The following is a 14722-nucleotide window of genomic DNA, read 5'->3' on the forward strand; positions in this document are numbered from 1 at the left end:
CAACAAAAGACACTACTTGTAAAGTATTGCATTTGGGAAATATATATATATTACTTTAGGTTAAGCAAAACTACCTATTGTAGTAAGCAGACTTTAGTATTTTGGGTTTAACACTATACAAGGCTTAACATGTTAAGGTAGGCTATGGCTTCAGTCAGTCACTCAGATGTCCAGTCTAATGGCAGCTCGGCCAACTTGTTGCTCATTGTTGGAAACACTTGGGGTTCTACTACCTAAGTGAAAGAAGGAATGGATTTGAGCCACTCCTCCAGCTCTTTTTTGGTTGGGTGTTTTTCGAGATAGGGTCTTAAGAACTACCTGGGCTGACTTTGAACTGTGAGCCTCCTAATCTCAAGTGCTTGGTTAGTTCTTAACTTTTGACCCAGAAGTAACACACATCACTGAATTGTCATCCATTGGCTGAAATGGGTCACATAGTCCTAACCTCGTGCAAAGGAAGGCTTCGATCCATAGGACAGTACAGGGAATATGTATGTGAATACCAGTCTTTCTGCCACAAAAGAGATACTACAGACTAGAAATAAACTGAACTTGGAGTTGTTATTTCAGGTTATTAGTGTTGATGCAGAAAACACATTCTAGTTAATTTTTTATTTTGCAGTACTAGAGTTTGAACTCAGGGCCTTAAGCTTGCTAGGCAGGTGCTCTACCACTTAAACCACTCTGCCAGCCCCAGGAAACATATTCTAGTTACAGAGTGTTCACTGAGGGCAATTACTTGATATGTGGCATTGGATTTGAAAGAAAATAGAAGAGCTCAGACCCAGCCAGTAGATTCACCAAATCATGTCAGCCACCAAAGAGAGGCACGTGAAACAGATTAATAGGCAGTAGACCCTGAAATAACTGTGGAAGCAGAGAGGAACGCCTCAAAATATGGGTGGGAAAAGCTGGGATGGGAGCAGTTCTGAGTCCATGTATTTACTATAGTAGAAAATAGGAAATATAGCATGAAGTATAAATAGAACACACCCACTGGTCAGATGCTAAAAATGTTAGCTGTTTTAAGGCACTCCCTGATAAACACAGCTTATATAAAGTGGTTTTAGACTGGATAATAGGAAGTATTACAGAGGTTTGAAAACATTCATTTAACCTTGGTATGTTTAATGAATGCATATGATATACTATATGTAAGACACTGTATATAAAATCTTTAAGTTTATGAGGTATATAGTCTAATTTATATAGTAAAAAGATAGCTTTTTAATAAGCAGATGATAACAAGTCCTTATTAGATTCAACATCATTTTTTGTTTTTGTTTTTCCTTTGGTAGGACTAGGGTTTGAACTCAGGGCTTCATGCTTGCAAAGCAGGTGGTCTACTATTTGAGCCATGCCTCCAGCCACTCAATATCATTTATTACTACCATGTGCTATACTTTGGGGACTATAAAGTACTTTGGGGACTATAAAGATGAACGCTGAGCTGGAGGCGTGGCTCAAGTGGTCGATTACCTGCCTAGCAAGTGCTAAATCCTGACTTCAAACCCCAGTACTGCAAAAAAAAAAAAAAAAAACCAAAACCAAAACCCCAAACCAAAAAACCCACTCTGATTTGTTCAAGGTCACACATTAGTTGGTGGCAGAGATGTATAAAAATTAATCTAGGTGTCCTCTTAATTTGGTGCTGTTTTCTACATTCCTTTGCTACTGACCCCCGGAGGTATGTATTTTCCTTCAGTACTGATATAGGATAAGAAAAAAGAATTTTTAATTAGATGAGGAGCAAATTGAACTGTGCACAGTACAGATAATTGTTAATGGCTAAATTGAACTTGACCTATGCTTCCTTATCCCTGGAAGAACATAAAGTACTCTTGTATAAATCCCATTGATTTCTAACTAGACTCTGGTCAGGTAGCCAGACTATCAGAGATAATCTGATTATGCCTGTAAGGAAAGATGGAAAGAACTAAAGAAAAGGGAAGAAAATGAACATGATGATATAAAATCATTCACTCTCCTTTCATGGGAAGAGGAGGGGCTATCATGTATTTGGAGAAATTGCCTTTCTTACTATTTTGGGATCGAAATGTCCTTTATTCTATGAAACAATGCAGATCGTGGATGGTGTTTGTCTTTTCAAAGATGGCGACTGTCAATTTCTTCAAATTCTTTTTGAAGTTTACTGACTTACAACATCTGATAGACACATCACTGGGCACCTTGGTTTGCCTGTAATCCTAGCTATTTGGAAGGCTAAAATTGGGAGGAGCGTGGGAGGCCAGATTGGGCATAAAGTTTGAGAGACTTCCGTCTCCAGAAATAACCAGAGCAAAATGGACTGGAGGCATGGCTCAAGGAGTAGTGTCTACCTTGTATAAGTGCCAAGCCCTGAGTTATATCCCAGTTCTACCAAAACAAACAAACAAAGGCTACACATCACTAAATCCAACATGGGGCAATTAAATTTTAGTTTGGAATAACCTGATGTGCTAAAAACTGATTTTTTTTTCTTTTAGTTTTTTGAGCTGTGGTGTCACTATGTAGCCTAGGCTGGCCTTTGACTCAGATTGTCCTGTCTCAGCTTCCAGAGAGCTGGTAAGCTTGCCCCACCACACTTGGCTAAAACTTTATGATGAGTGAAAGGCCTTTTCACCTTTGAGTCTCAAAAACAATAGGATCCCTAAATAACTGTGCCCTCTCAGTAACATTTAGCCAGTTCTGTTTCTAATTACCCTTCTGGCTTCAGAATCTCTTATGTGATGCTGAGGCACCCTCCTGTCTTGTCGAAATCAGTGGTTCCCCACCCTGACAGCACAGGGTGCTGTGAAAAGATATATATGAAAAATGAGCCCCAACCCGGGTTACTCAAACTTAATTGGCCTCAGGTGGGACTTCGGGCATAGGCAAGTTAAAAAGCTTCTCCGGTGATTCTAATGCATGGCTAGAGAAGAGAATCACAGATATGGGTGGCATTTCTTTATTAAGTAGCTTCTATAGCACTAGGACTGTTATGGAGATGAACAAGCTGGTCTGTGTAGTAAAAAAGCTAATTATGAAAACAAAGTATGACAACAGGGTTGGTCAAGTGCTTTTATTTATTCTATAACTCAACAAATATTAAGTAAGCACTTAACAAGGACCAGGGCTAGAGTCGAGGTATGCTCAAAGTCCTGTGGGCCACTTGCAAAGACCAAGAAAACTTAGCAGAAGAGGCAGCGAGCAGCCAAGCAGTGATGTGGAGGAGTCCTTCTTCAAGGTCTTCATCAGATAAAGTAGGGAGTGAGGGTGAGACAAGAAGAACACAGAGAACTGTGGGATCTGGCCTGGGAGAAGCTGAACATAAGATACTGGTTGGGGTAGTTTAGACTTGATCTAGAATGCATTTAAAAGACATAAGCTTTTAAGCAGAAATGCACAAATGGGGTGTGAATGCAGAATACTGATGTTTGAAATAACTCAGGCTGTTCATTCATGGATGTAGCTTGAATTTGCTAGCTAATTTAATGGTTTAACTGTTTATCCTCCACCCCTTCACTAATGTAACCAAACTTTGTGACCTTGTGTGGACAAGTTTCCAATGTGTGTTGGGAGATTCCAGTTGGAATGGATGTGTATGCTGTTTTTTTTTTTTTCTTTAAATGACTAAGTGAATGTAAATAGAATTCACCATGGGCTGAACCCTGGGTCCCTGTCTGCTGCCTCCTTACCCAGCTTCCTTTCTATGGACTTGGACTTGTTAGGGTGTCTGTGAATGTGGCACTTCTTATCAATATTTGTCTAACTTACCTCACAGCAAGTAAACAACCCCAAAGCATCAAGCCCTCTGTTCCCTTTGGCCTCCTCCACACTTACTTTTGCTCTTTTTCTTATCCTTAAACAGAACTCAAGGACAAATAGGTCACACCATGGAATCCTCCCAGTCCTACTCCTTTCTGGCTAATACATTCACAGAAAAATCCTCCTTTCCAATTGAGGAGGAAGGATTCAGCCTAGGCCAGCAGTTCTCAGATTCAAGAATCATCCGCTTCAAGTCATGGGCTAAAAATGTAGATTTGGGAGCCTCACTGCAGACCTACTGAATCATAATCTCTGGGGCTGGGCCAAGGGAGCTGTGTGAAACACTTATTTCCAGATCATTCCAATTGCAGTGATCTGTAGATGACACTGAACAGTGTAACTATCAGTCAGTAGTTCTGGCCAGTGGTGGCTGGTGGCAGCCGTCTTGGGGGTGGTGGTGGATAGGTCAGATAAGCTCTTGATCTGTAATTTTGCAGCCCAGTCTTGCAAAATTTGCACTATGCTTGGTTTTCAAGTTATTTCTAGGTTAACTTCTTAATTGAGCTCTTTCACTCAGCAGAGACCTGAGATACCACAGATAAGACAGGTTTAGGAGTAAGCATTAAGTATCTCTGGCTGTGTCTCTGTTATCCTTTCAGTACCACTTATCTGAAGAGCCAGATTTCTCAAAAGACAAGTAACCCTAGAGGGGAGTATCCATGGGAAAGCCAGATTCCCTTCCCTTGCCACACCCTAGAGAACTTTGTTAAGAACAGAACTTAAAAACAAACAAACAAGATTTTGGAAAGAGATTTCTGTCTTCTGTGTTCATCAGCAATTGGGGAAACGCTACCTGTTCCCTCTCTTTTATTTTATTTTATTTTTTGACTTGCTGGTGATGGAATTCAGGGTTCTGAGCTACATACACTACACTCCAAGCCCTGTTATCCATTTCTAAGGTGTTTCTCTTGGTCTTTGTGTTTGAACACAGGCCCTGGGTTCAATCTCCAGCGCTACAGTAACAAAACAACTCATTAGTGATAATGGGTGTTAGATGCTCATAAATATCCAATAATTCAGTGGGTGAAGGCATCTTAAATGTGGACTTTTTGACTTTTACTGTCCTTAGTTGCTTCTTTAACATACTTTGAGTGTACCGATTTGGGTTTTAAAACTTGTTTCTAATTAAGACATGGTTTATTTTTATTGTTTCAGACAAAATGCAGTCTGAGGGGCTCAAATGTAATTTATAAAATAAAGTTCATATGGGCAGACCATAAGAAAAAAACAAAACATAAAGGCTAAAAGTCTGCCAGGATCTTGTTTGCTTAATATCTTCTTGGAGACCTCCAGCACCTGCATTATAACAAAACAAAAAAAGCACACCTTATAAATGACTTCTCTTTGAAATACCTAAATGAACTAGACTGAATTATGAACTAATGGCTTGTAAAAATTCACCTTGAGCAAGTTACTGAAGATACTAAATGAAAGAGGCAGGGAGAAATTTTGGAAACCCAACCTGCTGTTTGTTTTATCAGTAATGTAACTCAAAAGTAGCCAAGTGTGAGGCTGGCAGGAGCTTTCTCTGTGCTTTGTTTCCCTGGGCTAAGCCTGTGAATGCCCAGATTTAATCTAAAGAGGTTTGTGTTTTAAACACTAACAACCAAGTAATAAAACACCTATAAAAGAGGTTTATAATGGAACCGGTGACAGTTTTGAGTGTAGTATTACAGCTCTTCTTCTCTCACTTCTCCCTTTTCCTATCCTTTCATCCAACTCTGTGCCCTTTGTTTTGGCTCCTTTCTCACCTTGCTGGCAAGAAGCATTGAAGCAAGCAAGCTCACACCCCAAAGTGGCCCATCTTTAAAAAGTGAAGTGTGTACTGTAGTCTGCATTTGATGACAGGGCTGTGCTGCTTGCTTTGTTTGTCTGAGATAAGAACGGAGATAAGTTGCTGGAACAAAGTACCTACCTAGTTATACAGTGGCTTCTAATGGGGAGTTGATGTTGCTGCTACCACAAAGCAGTGGCAAGAAGATGCAAGGATCAAATTAGGGCAGGGCAGCTGGACCCTCCTCTCCCTGGAACTTGCGTCACCCCACCAGGGCCCAAGACCGACCTGCCTTCAAGGACAGACTTCAGGCAACAGGTGGTTCTTCCAACCCAGGCCTTCATGCCTGAAACTTGGTTCTTTTTCAGAGCCATAGTTCTCCTCCCCCTCCCGAAGAAATGGCGCCTGGGAAAGGAAACTTCGTGCACAAACTCTGTAGGAGCCATTTCTCGAGTCTACCTTTCCTATATTCTTAAGTCTCCCGTGCCAGCATCCCACCCATCCCCTGGAAGAGTTGGGGACGCTGTCTTCAGAGTCCGGGGGCGCTGGGAGGCATGTGGGCAGTTTCTGAGTGGCTTCGCCTGGGCCAGAGGATCCCCCAGCCTCCCTCGTGTGGGCCTCAGGAACTCGGGGGGCCCAGGGGAAGCCTGGAAAACCGAACTTCGCCATCAGCCTTCTTTAGAGCGCTGGCTGGGGGGGGGGGTGGAAGGGCCCCCCAGCGGTATCCTCCCCACCTCTCCGCAGCCCCTCTGCCATCCAGCTGCACAGCCCAAGGAGCCAGAACGCGACTCAGTCATCGCCAGCCCTTCGCAGGCCGGGAGAGGGCATCTTGAGGGGCTGCTTCCCTCTCCAGCCCTCGTCTGACATCCCCACTCCCACCCAAGGATGCCGCCGCCGTGCCCTGTCCGCAGTCGCTGAATGTCACTGCTCCCTCTTCCTCCAGATCAGGGTATACACAGCTCCTGAGGCGATCCCCACCCCAAAACTGTCGCGATCGCCCGAGGGCACAAGGCCCAGGCGAAGGACGAAGTTTGGGGCCCACGGCGGCGGGAGGGGGGCGCGCTGGCGAGGACCGCACCTCAGTCCCAGACCTGGCGGGCACACTCCCCTCTCCAAACGGCCCAGGCGTCCCCATCCTCCCGCGGACACCGGCATCCCCGCCCTCCCCCGAGGGCAGCGAGCGGAGCCCCCCGGGGCGGAGGCAGGTACCCCCGGGGCGGAGACTGGGGCGGGCGGGGTCCGGGCTGCGCCCCCGGCCGGGCCAGGCGGGCTAGCGGGCGGCGCGGGGGGAGCAGGGCTGGGCGGCGCTGCCTCGGGCTCTGTGCGCTGCAGCCCGGAGCCGAGGAGGAGGAGGCGGAGGAGGAGAAGGAGGCGGCGGCGGTGGGTCCCGGGCGGGGGGAGCGCGGCGCTGCGGACCCGGGCGGCTGGCAAAGGACGAGGCGGAGGCTGAGGAAGGCAGCGGGGAGACCCAGGCTGCAGCAACAAAGGGCAGCGAGCGATTGGCCGGGCTGCAGGCGAGGTTAGCCGGGGACCCGGGTGGCCCGAGGCAGCGGCGAACGGTGCACGTGCTTGCAGACACGGGCGAGTGTAGAGCCGGGGGGTGCACGCCCGGCGGGTAGGGGCTTGCTTCCCCTCGGCATGGGATGGCGAAGAGCCTGCAGCGACATCGTTCTGCCTGCACCCGGCCTGGGGCTTGCAGGGTAGGGGTGTGTGTGTGTGTGTGTGTGTGTGTGTGTGTGTGTGCGGGGAAAGGATGCGAGCCAGGGGGCGGGCGAGTAGTCGTCCGGGACGGGACAGGAGAGAGGGTGGAGGAGGGGGCGGGAAGGAACGCTCCGGGCGGCGCGCCCGTCCGACCGCTCCACCACGGGAGCTGCCAACTGAGAACCTCGAATTTTAACTTCGCGTGCCCGCCCGCGCGTGCCCGCCCGCGCCCACCCCTAAATCCTGCGGCCGCCGCCAGCGATCAGCTCTCACACAAACTTTAGCTGCGGGCTAGGGGCTTTGGGGTTGAGTGGGGGAGGGGAGAGGGAAAAGGCTCCTGATTGGCGTTGTCTGCAGCCAATAAGGCCAAGCGCCTCGTCTACAAGAGGACCCAATCCATTTCTAGAGGTAGAGGGGGCGGGTAGGTGGAAGTAGAGGTGGCGCGGTGTCTGGGAGAGAGAAAAAGGGCTGAACCAATAGGTGCCCGGAAGAGGCGGACCTAGAGGTCTGTTGATTGGTCCTGGCAGTGGACCCTCCCTCCGGGTGGTGCCGGAGGGGGGGGGAGTTGATGGGTCGAGAGGTGTGTCTATGTGAAGGCGAGATGACCGGCAGAAACTTGCCCCAATGGGCTGCAGAGTGGTTAGTAAGTGAGTGACGGACAGACCCGTAGGCCAACGGGTGGCCTAAAGTGTCCACAGTCTCGTCCAATGGAGCAGCGCCGGGGCGGAGCCGCGGCTCGGGTTTAATGAGACTCCATTGGGCTGTAATCAGTGTCATGTCGGATTCATGTCAACGACAACAACAGGGGGACACAAAATGGCGGCGGCTTAGCTCCTACCCCTGGCGGCGGCGGCAGCGGTGGCGGAGGCGACGACTCCTCCTCCAGGCGGCAGCCGCGGCTTCTTTCTCAGGCAGCGGCAGCGCCCCCGGCAGGCGCAGTGGCTGTGGCGCGCGGCCAGGTCTGTCACCCACCCCGCGCGTTCCCAGGGGGAGGAGACTGAGCGCGCGGGGAGGGGGGGAACCGACGGGGGGGGCTCGGGGACTTGAGACGCCCCTCCCACAGGCCTCTGCGCGAGGGTCACCGCGGGGCCGCTCGGGGTCAGGCTGCCCCTGAGCGTGACGGTAGGGGGCGGGGGAAAGAGGAGGGATAGGCCCCGCCCCTCAGCAAGGCCTCCAGGGCAAGGGGCGGGGCTCGAGGGTGGAAGGGTGGGGTGAAATCGGGGTGGGGGCGGGGCTTGAGGAGTCTGAAGGCGGGGGCTGGGAGGGGATTTCTGAGTGGGAGTGAACTGGTAGGAGCTATGGGTGGCCGATGAGGGTGCGGGCTGGATTCGCGAGGGGTAGATGGGAGGGGAACCTGGAGGTGTAGAAACAGGTGTAGAAGGGACAGTCAGGAAGGATGCAGTTTTGGAGGGGTTGGAAAAGGAGTGAGGGCTATGTGAGGGAAGGTGAAATCATCCAGAAGGGTGAGATTGCAGTTATCTGAGGGCAGACTAAGGATGAGTTTGGGTGTGGTGGATGTGGAGCAAGAGTTGAGAGAGCATTGCAGAGTAGGTGTTGGATGTGCGGAGTATTGGCAGGTGTAACTGCTGTGATGGGAAAGAGATATCAGGGTGAATCCTTATGTTGGGATACGAAGGAGGTTTGCTAGCTCAGGGGTATATGAAGCATTAAGCAAAAAAAAAAAAAAAAACATGGAAGGATGGGAAGGTTATGCTTGGAAGAGTTTCTGAAAGATGATGTAAGACAGCAGAGCAGACTTAAATGTGAAAGGAGGGTATGGAGGCTGCTTATAATTTACAAAATGTATCTGTAACAGGAAATCTCATGGGAACAGGAGATTCAGCAGAAAGCTGCAGGTGTGAAGAAAGTGGGCAGGACTGGAAATAGGTCTGGGTGGGCATAATTTGGTGGACTGTGCCCAGAGTGAGGATGGGTCCAAGAAAGGTGCTAGTTTGGTAGATAGAGTTGTCTGGACAGACAGACCCAGGCTTGATTGCCTGGGTGAAACTTGAGTTGGACTCTTGAAGGTGGGGCAGAAAGTGGAGTGGGTTCTTAGATTGTCCCAGGAAGAGGCATGTAGGCTACCTTGGGAAAGAACATTTGATATTTTTAAATTTTCTAGTACTTTTGTATGGGCAGGGTTCAAGGAATGGTGGGAGATGACAGGGTAAAGGCAGAGGAGGCCCGATTACAAATGGCCCCCTATGCACTTTGAAAGAATTTCCCTGTAGTTGGGAGGATATGAAGTAGCTGGACCTGGACCTGGGCCTCTGAATATAGTAGATGTTATGTCATTGCTGTTACACCATACATTTATACTCATGCAGACAAGGTGGAAACTTAGATGGAAGGCATAATGTGAATGAAAGGTAAATAGGGTGAGAATGGAAGGTAGAGGAAGTTTAAAGAAAAGCTATTAAAATAGCTTTTCTTGGATTTTCCTGTATCAGTTAGAAAAAGACTTCACTATGTGATCTAGTTCTCAGTTTTGTTATCTGCAGTAAGCCTTTGGTTTTCCACGTGCCTGGGCCCTCCTGCATTTGTATCCAGAGAAGGAAAAAGGTTCATGAAAATAGGGATGTGTGAAATGTAGTGGTCATTCTTTGCTTGCAGAATGGTAAGTGAAACATGAATGGGAGAAATGGGATGAAGAGACATTTCTTCTCTGTAATGCCTTAATTTGCATTTCCATAGCACCTTTTAATAAGGTCCCTACAATCTCCTAGTAGGCTTGAGAGAAAATGCACCATTATCTTGTATTATCCATTCCACTCTTGCGGGATATTTTAGTTGTTTCTGGGTTGGGGCAGTGGTGAACAAAGCTGCTGTGAGTATTCCCACACACTTCATCTGGTTCCCATGTGTACACGTTTCTCTAACGTGTACCTAAGAATGGAATTGTTGGTTAGACATGTTGACCATTTATCCTGGTTTATGCCTGTTGTTTCAATGTAATTATGACACGGTTAGTTGTCAGAAGTACCTGGGTTTGGATGATGAGTTGTATAGTCACCCTGATCATAGGGGATTTGCTTTACTAGCTAATAAACTTCCAAAGTGGTATACTAGATTACACTCCTTTCAGCAATATATGAGAATTGCCATGGCTTCTCATCCTTTCCAACTCAGTCTGTTAGTTTTTTAAATTTTAGCTGATGTAGTAAATTTTACATTTACCTGATTAGCAATCAGGTTGAATAGCGTTTCATATATATATTAGCTGTTTGGGTTTCCTCATTTGTAAAGTTCCTTTTCAAGGATGTCTTCCCACTACTCCCCCACTTTTAATTGAGCCTCTGTGTTTTATTGCTATTTAGAAGTTCTTTATTTACTGTGAATACAAGTCCTTTGTCCTGTGCATATGTTGCAAATACCTTCTTTTCTGTGGCTTGTCTTTTCATTCTCTTTATGGTGTCTTTTAATGAACAGAAGTTCTTAATTTTAATGGAGTCAAATTTATTGGTCTTTTATTTATGGTTAGTGCCTTTTGTGTCTTATTTTAAGACTTTTCCTACCCTGAGGTCAAGAAAATATTCTTCTGTGCAGTATTCTCTAAATGCTTTGTTGACCTTAAAATATGTATAACTGTGAGTAAGATACATTCTTCTTGACCCCAACCTCGCTGTTACAAATCTATTTTTGCTTTTCTTCACTTTTTTCTGTTCTCTGTCTTGAATCTTTTACTTGTCTGCAACTACCACTAACAGCCAGGTGCTGACTTCCCCTGTCTCTTAGGAGAAAATGGTCATAGAGACAGAAGTTGTTCTGCTAGGTTAGATTTTACAGGTCTCCAACTGACTGTATTACCCTTTTCCCTTTTATGAGCTAGCATTTTATTGTGTTCCTGCTATGTGTCTGCCACCATCCTTGCTTCTTTCATATTTGTTATTGCAGTAGTTCCTCTTAATAGTTTTATAAAACAGGGTTGTATTTTCAGTTTTGCAAATGAGCAAACTGAGACTTAAATTGATTTAATAATATATCCAATATCCTGGAATTTAGTGGGATACTTCATGTCTACTTGTTGAATAACATTTCTAGATTTTTTTTTTTTTTTGTGGTAGTTGGGTTTAAACTCAGGGCCTTGAGCTTGCTAGGCAGGCACTCCACCACTTGAGGCATACCCCAGCCCGACTAACTTCCTTACTTTTAATGTAAAATGCCCTAATTAAAGTACACAAAAACATCTCTTGTGAAACTGGATAAAATACCTCTCTGTATTATGTTAAAGTAAGTGGAGTAAGTATCCAGTAGACTAGTTCATTCGTGGTGATAATAGGTCTGTAAACCAGCTGGGTGTGGTGTTGTTGCACGCCTGTAATTCTAGTACTTGGGAGGCTGAGGCAGAAGGGTGGAGAGTTCCAGGTTGGTCTACATAGCAAAGCCTTGTCTCAAAAAAAGCAGAAAACAATCCTTATCTCAACCAGCAAAAACCCTTGTTCCTTCCTATTATTGCTTATACTCTCTCTACAACAAAATTAGAAAGAAGGGCAAAATAGTTTCTGCTGGGTATTGGGGAGGGGAGAGGGAGGGGGCGGAGTGGGTGGTAAGGGAGGGGGTGGGGGCAGGGGGGAGAAATGAATCAAGCCTTGTATGCACATATGAATAATAAAAGAAAAAGGAAAAAAAAAAAGACATGCTTTAAGAAACCCTCCCCCCCAAAAAAAGCAGAAAACAAAATGAAAGGTCTGTAAACTCTTGAAAATATATGCATGTGTTCAAAAAGGTAGATTTATAAATTTCTTTTATTTTTTTGACAGTACTGGATTTTGAACTCATGGTTCTCTACCACTTGAGCCAAGCTTCCAGCTCAGATTTATAAATTTCTTGACTCTTAAAGGGCAACCTTAATTTGTTTTGAGAGTATACTGGATATCTGGTCTGATGATACCTAACACAGTGTCCTGAAATGATCTATCATTTCAAAATCTTTTTTTTTTCCTTCAAAATAGTCTTTTAAAAATTCAGATCAGGTTATTTCTTAATACATTGTTCTTAGTCTTTGTTATTAAAAACTGATGAAAGCTAATTTGTAATTAGGGAGAAGTCTAGGATTGAATAGAAGAATTTAAATGCCAAAAAAATGAGACACTCTAAATAGTTGATTATTTCTTAAGTGAAAGTCCTTAGTTATCATTATTACTAATCAGTGTACCCTGGCTCCAAAGGCCTGGATGACTTCAAATGACTTTTCATCTTGTCTCTACAATCCTCTGTTTTACAAGGGATCAAATTTCCTGTGAGGTTCCTAACAGTGTGATGAAATTTTAGAGACTGAAACTATTGAGCACTTAAACGCAGGAATGACTATGTAAACCTAATTCATGGGTTTCACCAGGAGATTTGGGACATGTCTCTACTAATTTATGATGATGATGTTGAAACTAATCTTTGCTAGGGATTATGGAAGCCATAATAGTTTATTGATGGTTCGGTTATTGTTTGTTGAAGCAGATTTACACAATTACAGTTTAATGACATAACAAGGATATTGTCAACTAGGAGAGCATGACATGAAAAATTAAACTTCCAATTAATATAAAATGTATTAGTTGAAATGATAATTTTCATGGTGATTTAGCCTTTTAGAAATCCTTAGAAAACATTATTAGCTTATGAATGGAAAACTCTCTCTGTTAATGAGTAGCAGAAAAGAACTTAGTATTACTCTAAAAAGATGGGGAATTAAAATTCAATGCAACTAACATTTATTGAGTGCCTGCTTTGGACGTGGTGAATTAGACTCATAAACATAAGTTGAGCAAGATCGATGTTTGGAGAGATGAAATATTGGTTGCTTTGGTTTTTTTCTTTCAATCTCTCTTCTGTAGTGGGTGGATAATATTGGCAGAGTGATTCCAACACGCAACAAATTTTTGTGTGTATGTGTGCATGAGTGTACTTTACTATGTGTTACTGTGTTGCTTGCTTCTGTACTTCCTTCCTATTCCCTCTTTCAAATTCACACCAGCCTCTCTTTAGCCACAGCCACCACATCTTTTTTTTTGGGGATTGAACTCATGACCTACACCTTGAGCGACTCCACCAGCACTTTTTTTTGTGATGCGTTTTTTCAAGATAAGGTCTCGAGGACTGTTTGCCCAGGCTGGCTTCGAACCTTCATTCTCCTGATTTCTGCCTCCCAAGTAGCTAGGATTACAGGTGTGAGCCACTGGTGTCCAGCTTTTTTTAAAAACACAATTTTGACGTGTAGCCTAGGATGGTCTTGAACCCTCAGCCTCTTGCTTCAGCTTCCTAAGTACAGGGATTACAGATGTGAGCCACCACATCCAGCTTGTTATTTTTAAACATAGTTTGTAAAGAAAAAAAAACACCCATAATTTGTGAAGGTAAAATTCACATAATATGAAATTAACCATTTTAAAGTGAACAGTTCGGTGGCATTTAATTCATTCACTGTATTGTGTGATCAACACCTCTCTAGTTCCAAGACATTTTCATCAATTCAAAATAGAACCTCATACCAGTTTAAGCAATTTCTTCCTGTGTTCCCCTCCCTCTAGGCCCCACCAGTCTAGGTTTTGGGTATGAATTGTCTATTCTGGATGTTTCATATACATGGAATTACATGAAATGTGACCTTTTGTTTGGCTTTTTTTATAGTATGATTTCAAGGTTAATCCATGTTGTAGTAGTATGTAATACTTGTGGCTAATATTCCAGTGTACAGATATACCACATTTTGTTTGTTGCTGGACATTTGTGCTGTTTCCACCTTTTGGCTATTACAAATAATGCTGCTATGAATGTGGTTGTACGTACATGTATTTGAGTGTCTGTTTTCAATTCTTTTGGGCATATTTTAATCTGGAAGTGGAAGTACAGGGTCATATGTCATTTCTGTGTTTAGCTTTTTTAGGAATTGCCAAATAGCACTTTTTTATTTCTTAATTTTTTTCTTGTATGTTTTCTCCAGTTTTGCTCTGTTTCCCATAGCACTTACCACAGGGCTACATGCAAGGAACACTTTTCCTAAATATTTCTTGGTTGTTCTTTGATTAGCATTTGTAAACTTACTCCCAATTCACATGTGTGGGTCCTCAAGCATTAATTTTAGGGCAAGTAACTGTACCCATGACTTGAAAGTTAACAAATACCACCATATGAATGATGTTTGACCTTTAGACAGTGGATATTTGTAAACCAGGGATGCTATTTTGATCTATTGTGCCACTAGGCTGTACCGGGTGGTGATAGAGGAAAAAGAAGTCAAAGTCCCCTCCTTAGCAGTTTATATTGTGTTTTGAAAGATAGTATTAAGATTTGTGGATGCTCACTCAGTTACACAATTGGTTTTGAAAAAATCCAAGAGCTTATAAAAGTAAGAGAGCTAAAAATAATGTAGCAAGTAAAACTCAGGATGACAAAAGAGTAAACGCTATTATTAATCTTTATTTTTTTATATCCCTGTTTTTGGCA

At 44.4% G+C, this 14722-nt stretch overlaps 1 protein-coding gene across 7 annotated transcripts in view; it reads left to right on the forward strand.

Moving 5' to 3' along the window:
• The first annotated feature begins 6599 nt into the window (after window positions 1–6599).
• The window catches only part of Kat6b (lysine acetyltransferase 6B), a 180306-nt gene continuing 172183 nt past the window's right edge, over window positions 6600–14722 (forward strand). The window contains exon 1 of one of the 7 annotated variants that reach the window (XM_074079216.1): window positions 6600–6786. The gene's annotated coding sequence lies outside the window, so the exon portion shown is untranslated. Of the gene's footprint in view, window positions 6787–6950; window positions 7101–7205; window positions 7282–7738; window positions 8242–8632; window positions 9900–14722 lie in introns of those variants that run through there. The other 6 variants (XM_020175024.2, XM_074079217.1, XM_020175023.2 and 3 more) reach the window with 6 other exon arrangements.

This window comes from Castor canadensis, chromosome 7 (genome assembly GCF_047511655.1).
Source record: "Castor canadensis chromosome 7, mCasCan1.hap1v2, whole genome shotgun sequence".
Taxonomy (NCBI): domain Eukaryota; kingdom Metazoa; phylum Chordata; class Mammalia; order Rodentia; family Castoridae; genus Castor; species Castor canadensis.